Source organism: Catharus ustulatus, chromosome 2, assembly GCF_009819885.2.
Source record: "Catharus ustulatus isolate bCatUst1 chromosome 2, bCatUst1.pri.v2, whole genome shotgun sequence".
NCBI classification, from domain to species: domain Eukaryota; kingdom Metazoa; phylum Chordata; class Aves; order Passeriformes; family Turdidae; genus Catharus; species Catharus ustulatus.
The window spans coordinates 57,553,143-57,568,321 of record NC_046222.1 but is presented as its reverse complement, the minus strand read 5'-3'; the positions used below and the strand labels follow the sequence as shown (position 1 = coordinate 57,568,321).

The following is a 15,179-nucleotide window of genomic DNA, read 5'->3' as shown; positions in this document are numbered from 1 at the left end:
GGGATATTTCCCTCAGCTTCCACCTGCAGCTCCCAAAGGACATGGGTCTCCTACGTGTTGTCTTCTAACAGACCATCTGCAGAGGGGTTCAGTGTTAAAAATGTCACTGAATGCTTCTGTTCAAACACCTGGACTGCTTCCTCCATGTCAGAGGCGATTTTGTTTTCCTAAGAAATTTTCCAGCTGAACCCTGAAAGGGCAGGGGGGAAGAAGAAATTACTCCTTTTTTTCTCCCCGCCTTGGGTTGCTGCTCCTCTTCCATGCTTTCAGGAGCAAGTCTTTTTTTGCACAGAAACCAGGCTGAAATTGCTGCACAGGGAAGTTTTTATTTATAATGCAGCCTATTCCCTCTGTGGAGCTGGAGGCACTGTGCAAAAAGTGGTAATAAATCTAATGAAACAGGATAAATAATTACAGTAATTTCACGACCATAAGGCGCACCGGACTATAAGGCGCACCCCCCGGGAGTTGGTAAATTTTGCAGCTTTGCAGATCAGATAAGGCGCACCTGACTATAAGGCACACTTTTTTTTTTTTTTTTTTTTTTTTTTTAGCGAGGCTCCGCCCCCAGCTCCCCCCGCACGGTTGCTGGCCAAGGCCCCGCCCCAACCCGGCAGCCATTGGCCCCCGGGCCTGCCTGTATCCGCCATTCCGTGCGGCACCCCCGGGGCCAGGGAACACCTGCCGCCGCTCCGTGCGGCGTCCCCGGGGCCGGAAAATGCCCGCCGCCGCTCCGTGCGGCATCCCCGGCACCGGAAAATGCCCACTGCCGCTCCGTGCGGCGTCCCCGGGGCTGGAAAATGCCCGCCGCCGCTCCGTGCGGCGTCCCCGGGGCCGGAGAAAGCCCTCCGCCACTCCGTGCGGTGTCCCCGGGGCCAGGGAACGCCTGCTGCCACTCCGTGCAGCGTCCCCAGGGCCCCGCTGCTCCAGAGTTCCCTGGTGCTCCGGGTGCCCCCATGTCGGCGGGCTTGCCCCGCGCCGCCACTACCCTGCCGCCCATCCCTCGCTCGGCTCGCCGGCGCCAACTGCCCTGCCTCCCATCCCTCGCTCGGCTCGGTGCACTGTGGCCCCGTCGGCCCCTATCGGGCTGTGGCCCCGCTGCCTCCAGCACCGCAGCCCCGCTGGCTGCACCTGCCCCTATCAGCTGTGGCGCCACTGCCCCCAGCACTGTGGTCCCGTCGGCTCAGGCCGCTGCGCACAACAAAGTTACAAAGCAGTAACACCTCCCAGCCCTTGCTGCTCCCAGTACCTGGGGCACCCAGGGCCGCCCCCTGCCTTCCTGCCCTTGCTGCTCCCCGTGCCAGGGGCTGCCCGGGGCCGCGCCCCGCCTTCCAGCCCGCGCTGCTCCCGGTGCCTGGGGCCGCCGGGGGCCGCCTCCTGCCTTCCAGCCCGCACTGCTCCCTGTGCCTAGGGCAGCCCGGGGCCGCGCCCCGCCTTCCAGCCCGCGCTGCTCCCTGTGCCTAGGGCAGCCCGGGGCCGCCCCCCGCCTTCCAGCCCGCGCTGCTCCCGGTGCCTGGGGCCGCCGGGGGCCGCCTCCTGCCTTCCAGCCCGCACTGCTCCCTGTGCCTAGGGCAGCCCGGGGCCGCGCCCCGCCTTCCAGCCCGCGCTGCTCCCGGTGCCTGGGGCCGCCGGGGGCCGCCTCCTGCCTTCCAGCCTGCGCTGCTCCCTGTGCCTAGGGCCGCCGGGGGCCGCCCCCCGCCTTCCAGCCCGCGCTGCTCCCTGTGCCTGGGACTGCCCGCGGCTGCCCCACCATGGCTACTCGGCGCTCCCGCGGCGCCGCCCCCCCTCGCGGCTCTCACTTCCGGGGTGGAAAATTTTGCAACTTTGTAGATCAGATAAGGCGCACCGGACTATAAGGCGCACTTCCGGGTTTAGGGAAAAATTTTAGTCATAAGGGTGCGCCTTATAGTCGTGAAATTACTGTAAGCCCTTTGAATCCTAGCTGTAGAATTATGAGGTAGACTAGTGAACAGAAAATAAGATTTTCATGGTCATTCCATTGTTCAAGTTTCATGTGGTTTCAGAAGCTGTAAATATTTTGGGGAGTCTGTGAAGGGGCAGGAGACTGCCAAGGGTCAGAGAGACAAAAGTTCCTCGAGCACCACAGGGAAAAGGGCAGAGGTGTCTGTCCCTCAGATGGGAACCTGCTGATCTGGGATGCAGGGAGCAGTGCAGTGCAAAAGGTTGATCCCCCCTCTCCAAACCAGCAGCACCTGGAATCATGGTGGGAAACGACTCTGAGAAATCCCAGGATAAGAATTTCTGGAACGAAATTTAGCTCCTCTGGGAGAAAGACAGGGCCCTTCTGAACAAGGACAGCATTCTATGGGAAGAAAAAGAAATTCTGTGGATAGTTAAACAACTCTCCTGGAGAAGATAAGGAAGCCCTTCAGGAATATGAAATAGCCTTAAGGATTATAAAATGTCGATCTGGGTGGAGGCCTTTGGTCCTGAGATGGGATATCTCCATAGGGAAAAAGCATGAATTTTTCTGCTAGCTCAGAAACAAGTTGAAAGTCATGCATACTGAAGTGGACACTTTATTTAAGTAGTGATAAATTTCAACCAGTTCTCTAAAATAACATCTGTCATCCTTGGTATAAATCAGAGGAGGAGTTTTACTGTGATTTTCTTTAAAGCCATTGCACTGAGGTTTTCAGGACACCATTCATTCTTTTGAGGTTCTGCAGCCTAAGGAATGAGGTACGCCTCTGGTTTCCTGGCCTGTCAACAGACATTTGTGGGTGGGTAAAGCCACAAGAAGGTGAGAACTTCATGGCTGAGATCATCTGGAACTCAGCTCACCTGACTCAATGCAGTATATATCAACTAAATAAGACACTGATAAATGGTAGCAGTCAGATCCCCAATATTTAAGGGTCACAGTTAATGCTTGATTCTTATTGAGGCAACTTGTGCTGTTCCACCAGGTTTGGTGGAATATTTAATGTCCCACTGCTCTTGGGAGCATGATGGGAACATTTACCCTCTCAGGTGAGCCTCCCTCATCAGGTGTCTGTCTGAGAGAAGTTTTGGCATCAGCCTTGCTGCCATGGGCAGAGGGCAGGGAAGAAGTGTGAAGGATGATAGAAATCAGCACTATGTGGGAAAAAATACAAGCTGGAGGAGAAGTTGGCAGCAAGTCCGTCAGCAAGAGGGAAACAAATTTATCAGTTTGTGTATATTTGCGTGTGTGTAAGAGCAGGAGAGGGTGCACACAGGGACTGGGATCATTTTCATCTGCTGAGCTCGTATTACCAGTGCACATACAGGAGCCTCTGACAGAAAATCCTCAACAACTGTAACACAATATGTGGTCAATATTTAGTGATATTTCATAGAATAGTTTGGGCTGGAAGGAACCTTTAAAGTTCACCTAGTCCAACCTCTCTGCAAAGAGCAGATGCCTGCTCAACCTGACCTTGAGTATTTCCAGAGTTGGGGCAGCTACCACTCCTCTGGGCAACCTGTTCCACTGCCCCACCACTGATTTTATGTGATGTAAGTACCAGAGCCTTCTGCCAAGCTTTGGCACAGTAACTGCAGCTTTTATTTCTTCTTGAGAGACCAAACTCAGATGTTTTATGCTTTCAAAGGTTGAGCTGTACATGCTGTTCTAGAGACAAATCTCTATTTGACCATCTGTACATCCAAAGGTATTAGAGAAATGTACCAGGTATTGAATTTTTCTCTGGAATGGTAGCATTAGTAGCTCATTCTCCTTCTATACAGGATTTTAGCACTGAATAGACTCAAGGACACAATGTAAGAAGCCTTTACAATTGCTGTTAAAGAACCCGATCTTTCTGTGGCTGTCAGGCATTCTTAGGCTGTCACTCAAGGCTGTCACTCAAGTTCAGTGCTTTGTGATCTACTGAAGAATAAGACTGCCTGTCCTGTTTCATTTTGCTCAAGTTAAATTATGCACTATGTCTTTCCTGTCAAATCCATGCATATTTATTGTTCAATGAATAACCAGTTCATTAAAAAAGCCAGCTGATTCAACTAGGGTAGGAATGTTTTGCTACCTCGGTTATTATTGTTCTATTATTGCCATGTAAGGCAGAGATGAAAATGACCTATTAGACCATTCAGTGCAACTTCCTACAAATTCAGGACTCTTACGTGTTAGAGCTTTATTATTAGGTGCTATAGAGAAAAATAACCTTTCAGAAAATAACAGTATTTAAAAAGCTTTTGTCACTCGATAAATTCTAGTGTCGAAAAGCCAAGCATTTATCTCAGTTATTCAAATGCACATGTCAAATTAAAATCCATTTAAACTAAAATTAGGTATGCTCTCTCTGGCAAAGAGTTTGAAGCACATGAAATACTCTAAGGAGATCTGGTAGTCACTTCTGTCATGGCAGAGCAGAGCGATGTTTCTCTGGCTCTGTCGGTGACAACACAACTGGGGTGAAATTTCAGGCATTACACAGTGCAGCATGGAGGAGCCAGAAGTTTGGCCAGAGAAAAGCATAAACCTGTACGGTTATAGGCTGCTGGTAGCTCCCCCCAAAATATTGCATCCACGTGGTTGCTTGGGTGGCATTGCTAGGGAGACAACAGGCAAAAGGTTTTCAAGGGCTGGGAATTTGAAGTGGGAAGTTAGAGGAGGCACCTGATCTGTCAAGCAGCTCTGGACTGAGGATGAATTTCAGTCATGAAGGAGATCTCTGCTAACTCTCTGGAGTGGTAATGAGTGGAACAGATAAAATAAATCCCATGTTAAAAAAAAAAAAAAGGAAAAAGCACAATTGCATTTATCACCTCTGCAACGTGCACGTGGAGGCTGTCAAGATGTGACATTCAGAGTGAAAAAATACATCTCTCTTGGAAGAGCAACTCTGCTGATCTGGCACAGGTTGGCTGGAGAGATCAGAAAAAAATTGTAGATGTCTGAAGAACTGAAGATTACTGAAGGAAGAACTCACCTAGAGTGGAAGGATCTAAAGAACCTGCCAAGCCCACTTGTGCCTCAAAAGCAGCTGTACCAGTAGTGCTCTGTGTAAACACTTCTCTAAGCTGTTTTTCTTATTTAATTCCCAGCACTGGTGTTTCAGAACCATCACTTCACCTCTAGGATTTTATTCACATTATTGTAATGTAGTTTTTTCTTTCAAAGGTTCTGCTCAAGCAATTCCCAGCAGGACATTTTCTTCTCCAGGCCACAACAAAAGTGGAAATTATGGACTACAGCTTTGTTACTCTAAAACAACAGAACATCCCGAAGCCCAAAGTGTCTTACAGAGGGATGACAACTCCCACACAAAGCAATGAAGAGATTGAGTCAGTAGTGACAAATCAACTTAAATATTTGAATGAGAGTAAGAAATAGCTCCTGAGCTCACCTGCACAAATTTGAAATGCAGCGCGTCATCCTGACACAACTGTGGAGCTAACTCGTGGGAGAGACAACATGCAAAGTGGCAAGAAGTCATTTAAGTCAACTGACACGTCTAGATGTGTCACAAACCAGAATGGTAAGAGTGACAGAAGAAAATTAAATTTATTCAGTATACATGTGTGTATATTTAGCTGTAATTATCGACTCTATGTGTCAGTCGCTGCATAGGAAGAATGTCAAAAACCTGTAAGGCAGTCCTGTGAATCCTGAGAAAATGGAGGTATGGAGCCCATCCAGCCACATATAGAAATTCTGCTGCTGTTCTTCCAGTAAATCTGACTGAATTGTTAAAAGTTAGTGCAGAGACTTTCCACTGAAATTAAAGGGAAATATAGAATACTGTGACTGAAAATACCAGATAGGAAAAAATAAGCACATTTGAATCCTTCAGAAATTAACATCTAAAGTGGGTTAAAGAGAAGAACCACGAGGAAACTGTATTTTAAAAACAATTCTATAATGCTGCAAATCTCTTTATTTCTCCCTTTCTCTCTCTTTTCTCCTGTTTTCTACTTTAAAAAATGTTTTATTTATTGATTGAACCAAGAGCATGATCTGCAGAGAGAATTCCAGCTTCTTGATGCCTGGGGATATTTGGGAGGGGTTTTGTCCTGATCCTGTGACTCACTCAATCTATACACTCCCTCAGAGGATCCAAAATTCCATATAAATCCATATTCACTATTAAAACTGGGATTCTGCTATTGCTAGTTCACAGGGGGTATGAGAAGCAGGCAAGGGGAGCACTCAGAGGAAGTGGTGAATTTGAGCACAAGCACTCCTCCCCTTGATGACATAGGCTTTTGTAAAAGAAAAAAAAAACAAAAGAAAAAAAAATACAGGTTTGCACCCAGGATCTTAAAAAACTACTGTGGCAGGGAGTTGTACAGATAAGCAGAGGTTGTATGTTGATTCTTCAGGTTTGCAATACATGATACAGAACCATCAAGCAAGCGACCAGTTTCCCTGGGGTGCAAATTGTTCTCTTCTTCGTGATTGCTGTGTGTGCACTGCTGTGTGCGTACACAGACACAGACACAAAGCAAGAGAGAAAAAGTGGCCAGGAACCAGTCGGTGTGTGCACTGTAGGCAAAACACTGCCACCTCCCTGCACTGCCCCTGCTATTAGAAGTGTTGTGTTAATGACTAAGAGTGGGAGCCATACAGCCACGGATTACGAAATTACCAAATTACCTGGAAACAGGTAACCTCAGCAAGTGACACCTTCCCTGCCATCACCACCTTCATCAGCAGCCTGTGCCTCACCACACTTCTCAAAAACAGCGTGAATGAATTAGTTTAGAATGGTAATTTTTTGGTGTGAATGGCAACACGACTGCTCACCCTCCACATTTTTAATTTCAGTTACAGCATCATGGCTTTGCTATCCTGAAGTACAGCTTTCTGAGCATTCTGGCGTGGGAGCTTTTCAAGAAGAATTACTGTTATTAGTCTTCATCTTCATGTGAATGTTACCTTTCCAGAGCACTGCTAAGCTAGCCTGAGAACACCTAAATGGAAATTGGGTTGAAAAGCTGTTATTTGGCTGCTTTACCTGATGGTAAATTTTCAGTTCGTGTATGGATTTTCTGTCCTGTTCCTCAAGATTTGTGGCTTGCCTGTTGTACAGCAGGAGGGAAGAAAAAAATGTGGACCAAGGTAAAGTCTCTCTGGGAGCACAGCGAGTGCCTCTACTGTGAACATGCTCTCTCTCTGCTGACTTAACAACAAGAAAATCATCTCTCCCTGCATACTCCATTGCAATTTCAAGCTGCAGCCCAAACACACCAAATCCACTGAAGAAAGAGCTATACATACCCCAGTTGCTTCATGCCTGTCATACATGCCCCAAATGTGTGTATGAAGTGACCTACATTGCCTTTATGCCTTACCAAGATACACAATATTTTCTTCTCTGTGGCACTCAGATTTGCATCTGTACAATTAACAGGATATTTAATTTAAAAATCCAACCAAGTAGCAGCCTAATGTAAAGGTTTTAGTAGTGTGAAACCAAGAGTTGAAGAAATTATCTGTGACCTGAGCTTTTGCACTGCTCATTCAGGAGCAGCATTTCCCTGACAGCAGATGCAACTGAGAGCTGGTAGAGGTGGAACTGATTAACAGGGCAGATATCACTTGAAGCATCCTTTCCAAGGATGGGGAGAGGGAATTTATGTTACTGATCTTCCTTCTAATGAAGGCATAAACAACAAAGCCTGAGAGGATCCCCCCACAGGGAACCATCAGCCCTGCTCCAGCCTGCTGGAAAGCAGCAGAAGCAGCAACACAGCAGGGTGCTTTCTGCATACATGGTACTTATGCAGTACACTTACATAGAATCATAGATTGGAAGAGACCTCTAAGGTAACTGAGTCCAACAATTAACCTAAACCTGCCATTTTCGCCACTAACCCCTGTCCCCAGGCATTGTATTCTGATATGGCACATGGTATTTTCCATAACGAGGTCTCACAGGGTGCCACACATAGGTGTGTGTACTCTGCTGTTCTCTGGAGAGCTGTGCAGAGGATGCTGTTGCCATTTTAAGGAGCAGAACACAAAGAGAGGCTGAGAGGCTAAGGCTAAAAAATGATTTTGTGGCAATGTCTATCCATTCATGGCACCAGCCTGCCAACAGCACTTAGAACACTCACAGATAGTAACTTTCAAAAAGTGGGATAACAACTGGACATTCCAATCCAAACCACTGTCTCTTATGGCTCCTGGCATACATATCTCTGTGACAGATAAAAACGTGATGCTTTTTTACTTTTGATCCACTCTGCTGCAGATATTTATCAATTGTGAGCGTACACTTAATCTCAGGTGGGTATGTTCTATCTCCTTAGTCTCCTGTTTACACCATTACTTCTGATATATCCTTATGTTCCATTTAAACAGCCCACTTACTACCACTGATTCAAAATACAACTTTTTCACAAGTCGTTTTTTCAACACCTGAAGTTTGCTTTGGTCAGTCCATGGGTGACAGCTGACTCCAGCACTCCCTGGAGTCATGGCCCGTGGCTTCCCTGGGGAGTCCTCTAGACAGCCCTGTTTTCCAGAACATGGCTTTTTTGATCCTGAGTGAGTAAAGACACTTACCTCCTGCAGCTCCAGCTGTGGAGAGGACCATGGAGTTCACATAAATCCTTGGCTGGGAATGTTTGGGGCTGGCAAGGAGCAGTTTGTGGTGCTCTGTCTCAGATCCCCACACCAAAGTGACCCTACAGAGCACGCAAGGACTTTACTATCCTCCTTTTGGGTTGTCCTCCATGTGATCTTAATTGTCATTTCAAGATCTCAGCCCTCACATTGAATCCTGTGTTGCAGCAGCCCAGCCCTGCTCACCCCCAATCCTTCCTCCTCCACTTGGGATTTCCTGGTTCATGGCAGCCTACCTGGAGGCAAGCAGCAGATTATGGTATAACCTACAGCTAGACGCTTTGAGGAATAGAGAAAATAAACTAAAATAAAGAAGGCAGAGGGGCTGGCTGCAAAGAGAGGACACGGCCAGGAAAACCCAAGTGGGTGGCAGCTCTGGCCAGTACAACCCTCCTCATCGTGTGCCAGTTCCCACTGACCAGAAAATAACAGTGACAAATACATGTAAAGCTTCATTGGTAAAATTATTTGTATTTTGAGTAAAGATGCTGGACTCCTCAGTTTAATGCTGCCATGTGAAATTATCAGTTTGCAGCCTCAAGCGCAGAGACAATGGCTGCTGCTGCACACATTGTCAGTGCTGTGTATTTTTAGACTCTTGTAGGCGTTTGTAGTCCTTTCAAAGTGCCTTGATAATTTTTTTCACATGTTTTCCAGAAAGAATGAAGATGATTTCCTGAGCTGGCTGGATATAATGACCAGTGGGGAAAAAAAGGCCAAGGGACTTTCTTTTTATTTTCAGTCCAGAGCAATTCTGAGGCTTCACAGACATTTCCTTTTGCTTTCCACGTTAAAGATTTTTTGATGGCAGCTAGAAATATTTTTCATTACTCTGCCCATTTTACCATGCCCCCTAGCAAGGGCATGCTACTCAGGGGTTGCAGGATGATTTCACTCACAGGTACTTAGGATGGGGCTGATTTTCTCCCTTGGGCTCCCTGAAGACATACTGTTCTTAGGACAATGATAATTGCACCCAATTGCCTTATTACTGCCTCAGCAAAAGCATTCCCACTCTCAGCAAAACCAAACCAAATTTATGGGTTCACATGGAAGAAGCAGACACTGACACCAGTAAATTCTCATAATTTGGTTTATTATATGTTTTAAACAACCTATTTGGTGCCAGTATTTCTTGTGTTGGATACCATCAGTAATTCTGTCCTCCTTGTTTATCAGATAAAGTTTGTAATGAAAATGTACCCAGCCAGTTTAACTCACTGAGCAACTCTGCTGTGGTTGCAATCATGTCGCTAAATGTCCAGCACTGCAACTGCAATCAGTGCTAGAGATCATCCATGGTATGGCTGTCTTCTCATTTTCCAGAAACAGCCAGGAGAAACCAGAAGTGAGAGACAAAATAACCCTCTTGTTGCTTTTAAATATCAGCTGCAGCCTACAAGGAGCTGGAGAAAAGCATCTCTTTTGTTAAGCAGTTATCAGCATTGTCCTTTTTTAAAAATTATTATTAAATGAGTTTGACAAACTATGTGGAGAATGACAACTAAGCTCAGGATCACCAAGATTTCAGGAAGCAGTGTCTCTGATACAAGAGAGTCCTCCAAGTGTGCTGGAAAGAGAGACTGAGAGACTTGCTGAGACCACCAAGTCTGTGCCACTGAACTGACTCTGCAAAGGGTTAACCTGGGTGATGGGGCAGAGTGCACCCACAGCAAGTTTGTTGATGACAGGCGGAGGTGGCTGATACACTAGAGGGTTGTGCTGGCATCCAGAGGGAACACAACAGGCTGGGGAAATGGGCTGGAATGGATGCCATAAGGTTCAACAAGAATTGAGCAGTCCCAAACTTGGAGAAGAACAATCTGAGGCACAAATCTGTGCTGAGGTCTTGGCAGAAAAGCACCCAGGGGTCCTGGTGGGCACCAAGCTGATCATAATCCAACAATGTGCACTTAAGGCAAAGAAAGTGAATGGTGTCCTGGGCTGCATTAGGAGAGGTGTTGCCAACAAATTGAGGGAGGTGATCCTTTCTTTCTGTTCAGCTCTGGTGAGGCCACTCCTGGAGTGCTGGGTCCAGTCCTGGACTCCCCAGTACAAGAGAGACTCCAACAAAGGCCGTGAAGATGATGAAGGCTGTGGTGCACCTCTCCTGTGAGGAAATGCTTGGAGAGCCATGACTGTTCAACCCGGAGAAGAGAACCCTCAGAATCCCTCAGAGGGATGTCATCAATGTGTATTCTCTCACCTGAAGGGAGGGTACAAAGAGGACACAGCCGGGCTCTTCCTGTTGGTGCCCAGTGTGAGGACCAGAGGCCGTGGGCACAAACTGAACAACCAAAAGCTGCCACTGTGGGGGTCACCAAGCACTGACATAGGTTGCCAGTTTTCAAAAGCTGTCTGAAAATGGTCCTGAGCAATTGGGTCTAGGTGGCCCTGCCTGAGCATGGGAGGTTGGCCCAGATGACATCCAGAGGTCCCTCTCAACCTCAACAATTCCGTGGCTCTGTGAACTTAATCGCTCCCACCACTGTGTGCTCTTTGCACATTGCTCTTTCACATCAAAACTTTATTCACAATGAAGTGATATGGAGAAAACGTGACCTCTTTCCAGTTCTCAGCTTCTGGAGGCAGGGACAAGCAGCACATTCCTGTACAGTGACAGGAAATGCATAGTCCCAAAATGGTGCCACACGATGCTTGGCACAGGACCAGCGATGGTGCGAACAGCGTATCTGATGTGGGCAGACAGGATGTCCACATGGGCTTTTGGGGCTGAAATGCATTCCCTGGCTTTCTGAGGCCATGGGAAATCCTGATTCCTGGCTCTTCCTGTAGTCAAACCAGTCTTTCTGAGTGGGAAAGCCATCTCCCAGATCCCTGGTAATTGCTTTTGTGGTATGGTTGGGGCTGAATAACACTATAAAAGATAGCTTTTCTGCAATTAATTATTTTGAAAATGAACTGGGATTCAGCCAAATGCTAATGAAGCCAGAGAGAAATGGGACCTGGGCCATTCCTGAAGAAACAAGAAAGTTTTACCAGCAGTTTAAGAGCTGTATAATTTTATTCGCAAAACCAGACAATACTGCCCTTTGCATTCACTATTCACACTTGAATTTTCCATTCATGCTACAAACAGTATCCCTTAAATACTGCACTAGTATTTTAATACTAAGGTTAAAGACTTCCATACAGTGGGAAAGTCTAAAACAGTACTTGAAAATATTAATGAAGTGAATGAAAAAATGGGGTTTTGGAAAACTGTCTGAAATAACTTGTTTCGTGTGGAAAATATCATGGGAAGAAAAGCAAAATGGAAAGAAACCTGTGCAAGAGGGACTGCCTTATATTTTTAAAGCCCAGGTTGAAAAAAAAATGCAAGTACCTGGGGGCATGCAGGACTGTAAGTTGTGCTGTCATGACTGGTCACAGGATAAATAAATGAGAGGGCTAATGGGTTTGACTCTACAACCACCTGCAAGAGCAGCAATAAACTAAGGCTGGGAGAACTGCTTGATCACAAGGAGCTGCCAGGGAATAGATGGCAGGGTGAGTGGTAGACAAAACTTTTGGAGTCTAGTGGCTTGCTGTGTGCCCCAGCATCTATCTGTCTGAACATCTCACCAGATCAAAGAAAATGCAGAAAAAGCCATTTCTGTCTCTGGCTTTTTTGGTTCTCGTGTGTTAAAAGTTCTTTTTTGCTGAAGCTAGTGCATGCATTGCAAAAACACTGTTCACAGCACAGGATATGTGTGTGTGCAACACAGTAAATCAAACAGGGAGAGTGTTAATGCTGGTGTAGGTGCTGTCATCTTCACACCCACAGCCACTCCTAAATGTGTAATGTGATTGATAAAGAGCTAAGCAGAAAGAGAGCAGGCAGAGGAAGTGCTGTCATCAGCACAGATGGGTAAACATGATGGACAAATACACTTACCTTGGCAGAACCCTAAATCTGCTCGTTTTATTACTCTTCAGGTCTCTTGTTACAGGGATATCCAACAGATCTGTTTTCTGACTCACTCATACAAGATCCTGAAAATGATGGAAGAGCTTATGAGAATGGGGAGGGTGAAGAAGATGTTGGGAAAACAGTCATATGTGTCTGAATCAGAGACCAATAGCCTGTCTACTGGCAAGTTATGTTTTTTGTTCATTTGTTATTATGAAGCCAGAAGTTAGTTTTTTCAAATTCAGTTTTTATTTTATTGGTACCTTTTGAGTTTTTTTGCAAACAAGTCAGGCAATCAGGAGAACAAAGCAAGACAGTGATGAAGTGAGAGCTGAAATGCAAAACACCCTTGTTCTGCTGGGGTCAGACACTGCTCAGGTCACTTCACCTGTGCCTTAGCTCAGCCTTGAGTAAGATGCAATCAAAGCTTTCCTTGTGGAAGTGGATTGATATTTTATTGCTGTAAATCAGCCTTATCTCAGGGCTTACAGTTAATAACTGCACAGGGAGTTATTTAATAACATTAACAACGGCAATTACAGCATTATCAAATCAGTGGAGTTCAGGGTTTTTTGAGGCTAGCTATGCAGGTGTAGTGTGAGAGGTACCATCAGCTTCAGGACTCAGATTTCTGGTGCACTGTTTGCCTGCTGTGCTGTTTTCCTCTGGAGAATAAAAGTGAGAAATGGAATTTGATATCTCTGACCATTATATAGGTTATGCTTACATGAAAAGAAAGATGGGGCTTGTACATCAAGCCTGTGCTTTCCATAAAATTCAACACTTCTCAAAGGAGGAAAATAGTGAGGCTGCTTTGGGCTCAGCCTTGCTTTCCTCCCCATCCCCTGCCCTTTCTGGCCTAAGATCCTGGAACCAAACTTTCCAAGCAAAGTTGCTTTTCTTGTTACTTCAAAGACATGTTAAGAGCAAATCTATTTTTCAGCATATATTTGTCCAACCTACTTGTTTACATAAGAGGACTTTTTCCTACAGCTTAGTGTGTTCAGAAGGGACAACTTTCTGCCAAATTCCTATTTCCTCCCTTCTATTTAACTTGTAAACTTGTTGATGTAACCATTAATAACTGGTTAATGGTTTCCTTGGGAAAAGGAGTTCTGATGTGACATCTCTTCAGTGCAGAGGTGCTGTGTGAAACCTACCTTGGATTTGCAGGTTTTGGGGTACTCATGTCTCCATCTGTAGGCTGTGGTGGGTGCTGGTCAGACCTTGGCATCCCTCTGAATGACTGAGGCTTTCCACTCTCTGACATCCTGCAGTGAAGTACCCTGGTGGCCTGAAAATATAGGGGTGTCCCCCCGCCACTATAAAATCAACCTTCGTGTCCTAGTTTCTCTCAACCCCGAACTTGGGTCACAACAGTGCTACAGGCTGGGGGAAGAGTGGCTGGAAATTGGCCCAGCAGCAAAGGACCTGGGGTGCTGGCGGACAGCAGCTGAACATGAGGCAGAGCATGCCCAGGTGGCCAAGAAGGCCGATGGCATCCTGGCCTGTATCAGCAACAGTGGGGCCAGCAGGGCCAGGGCACGGATTGTGCCCCTATATTTGGCACTGGTGAGGCCACAACTCAAATCCTGCTCAGTTCTGGGCTCCCCATTAAGGAAGGACATTGAGGTGCTGGAGAATGTTCAGAGAAGAGCTTACACCTCACTTTACACACACTGACTTTCTCAACCCACATTTCCCACCTGTGGCTACCTGCACCAGCAGAGGCAGGTGAGAACAGGCATCTTGCACCCAAACCACCCTTCCAGCAGCTTCTTATTATTCTTATATCCAGAGCTACTGGTTTAAACTTTCCCTTTATAACATGGTCTTGGCCAGAGTAGTGTTGGCCAGGTCCTCTCCAGAGCCCAAATTTGCCTCCCCCATGGACATGAAGAAAGCCTTGCCTACCTCTTGTTCATTCCTAAGATGATGATACACCTAAAAAGCTCCATGGTCTGTAAAGGGAATGATGAAACAAAAGCTTCTCAGCAAGTTAGTTGTGGCACAAATATATTGGCAGATGTATGGGTTTTTTTAATCCTCCTGCCATAGCGAGAAGATAAAATTCCCAACACAAATGGCAACTCTGCAGCAAGATTCTGACATAATTACTGTAATTATATTGTCTCTGCACTCTTCTATAAATCAGTGACAGTATATATTTAATGAGCCCTTTCTCGTTCAGCAGGTTGCTCCCAGCCGCTCAGATTTGCAACTGCAATGCAGAGGTATCTTAAAATAAAATTAACCCTTGGAGGTGAGGCCCCTTTCTGCAAGGATGAAAGAGTCTCTCAGAGGCTGGCATTGCACATCCTTCCCTGTATGGCTGGGACACACAGGCAGGCTTCAGATTCACCTGGGGGGGTAAAATTTTGCCAGTGCTGCCTGAGTGAGCTGGGTGTGGTGGAGGTGAGCACTGTCAGAATGTGACCTGCTGGCAATCTGCTCCTGGGTTACGCTGGCTCAGCCCACAGTGGTTGGTGTTGCAGAGTCTGATGTGGTGCCCTGTAGGAAAACCAAGGGTTGCTGTGACTTCCTCTAAGGTCTACTTAAAACAGAATCCCACCAAACAAGCAGTCTTGCACCCTGGGGAATTTAAACTCACACCACAAGGTGCAGATTTGTCCTGAGGATGCAGGCACCTTGCTTTGATTTCCTGCAGTGCAGCTTTTCTTCTTGAATCTC

The 15,179-nt window shown here is 46.5% G+C and overlaps 1 protein-coding gene across 1 annotated transcript in view; it reads right to left on the bottom strand.

The window, feature by feature from the left end:
- TMEM272 (transmembrane protein 272) overlaps positions 1–8,561 on the bottom strand; it is a 41,867-nt gene extending 33,306 nt beyond the window's left edge. The window contains exon 1 of the mRNA XM_033053387.1: positions 8,516–8,561. The gene's annotated coding sequence lies outside the window, so the exon portion shown is untranslated. The remainder of the gene's footprint in view (positions 1–8,515) is intronic.
- Positions 8,562–15,179: the final 6,618 nt, after the last annotated feature.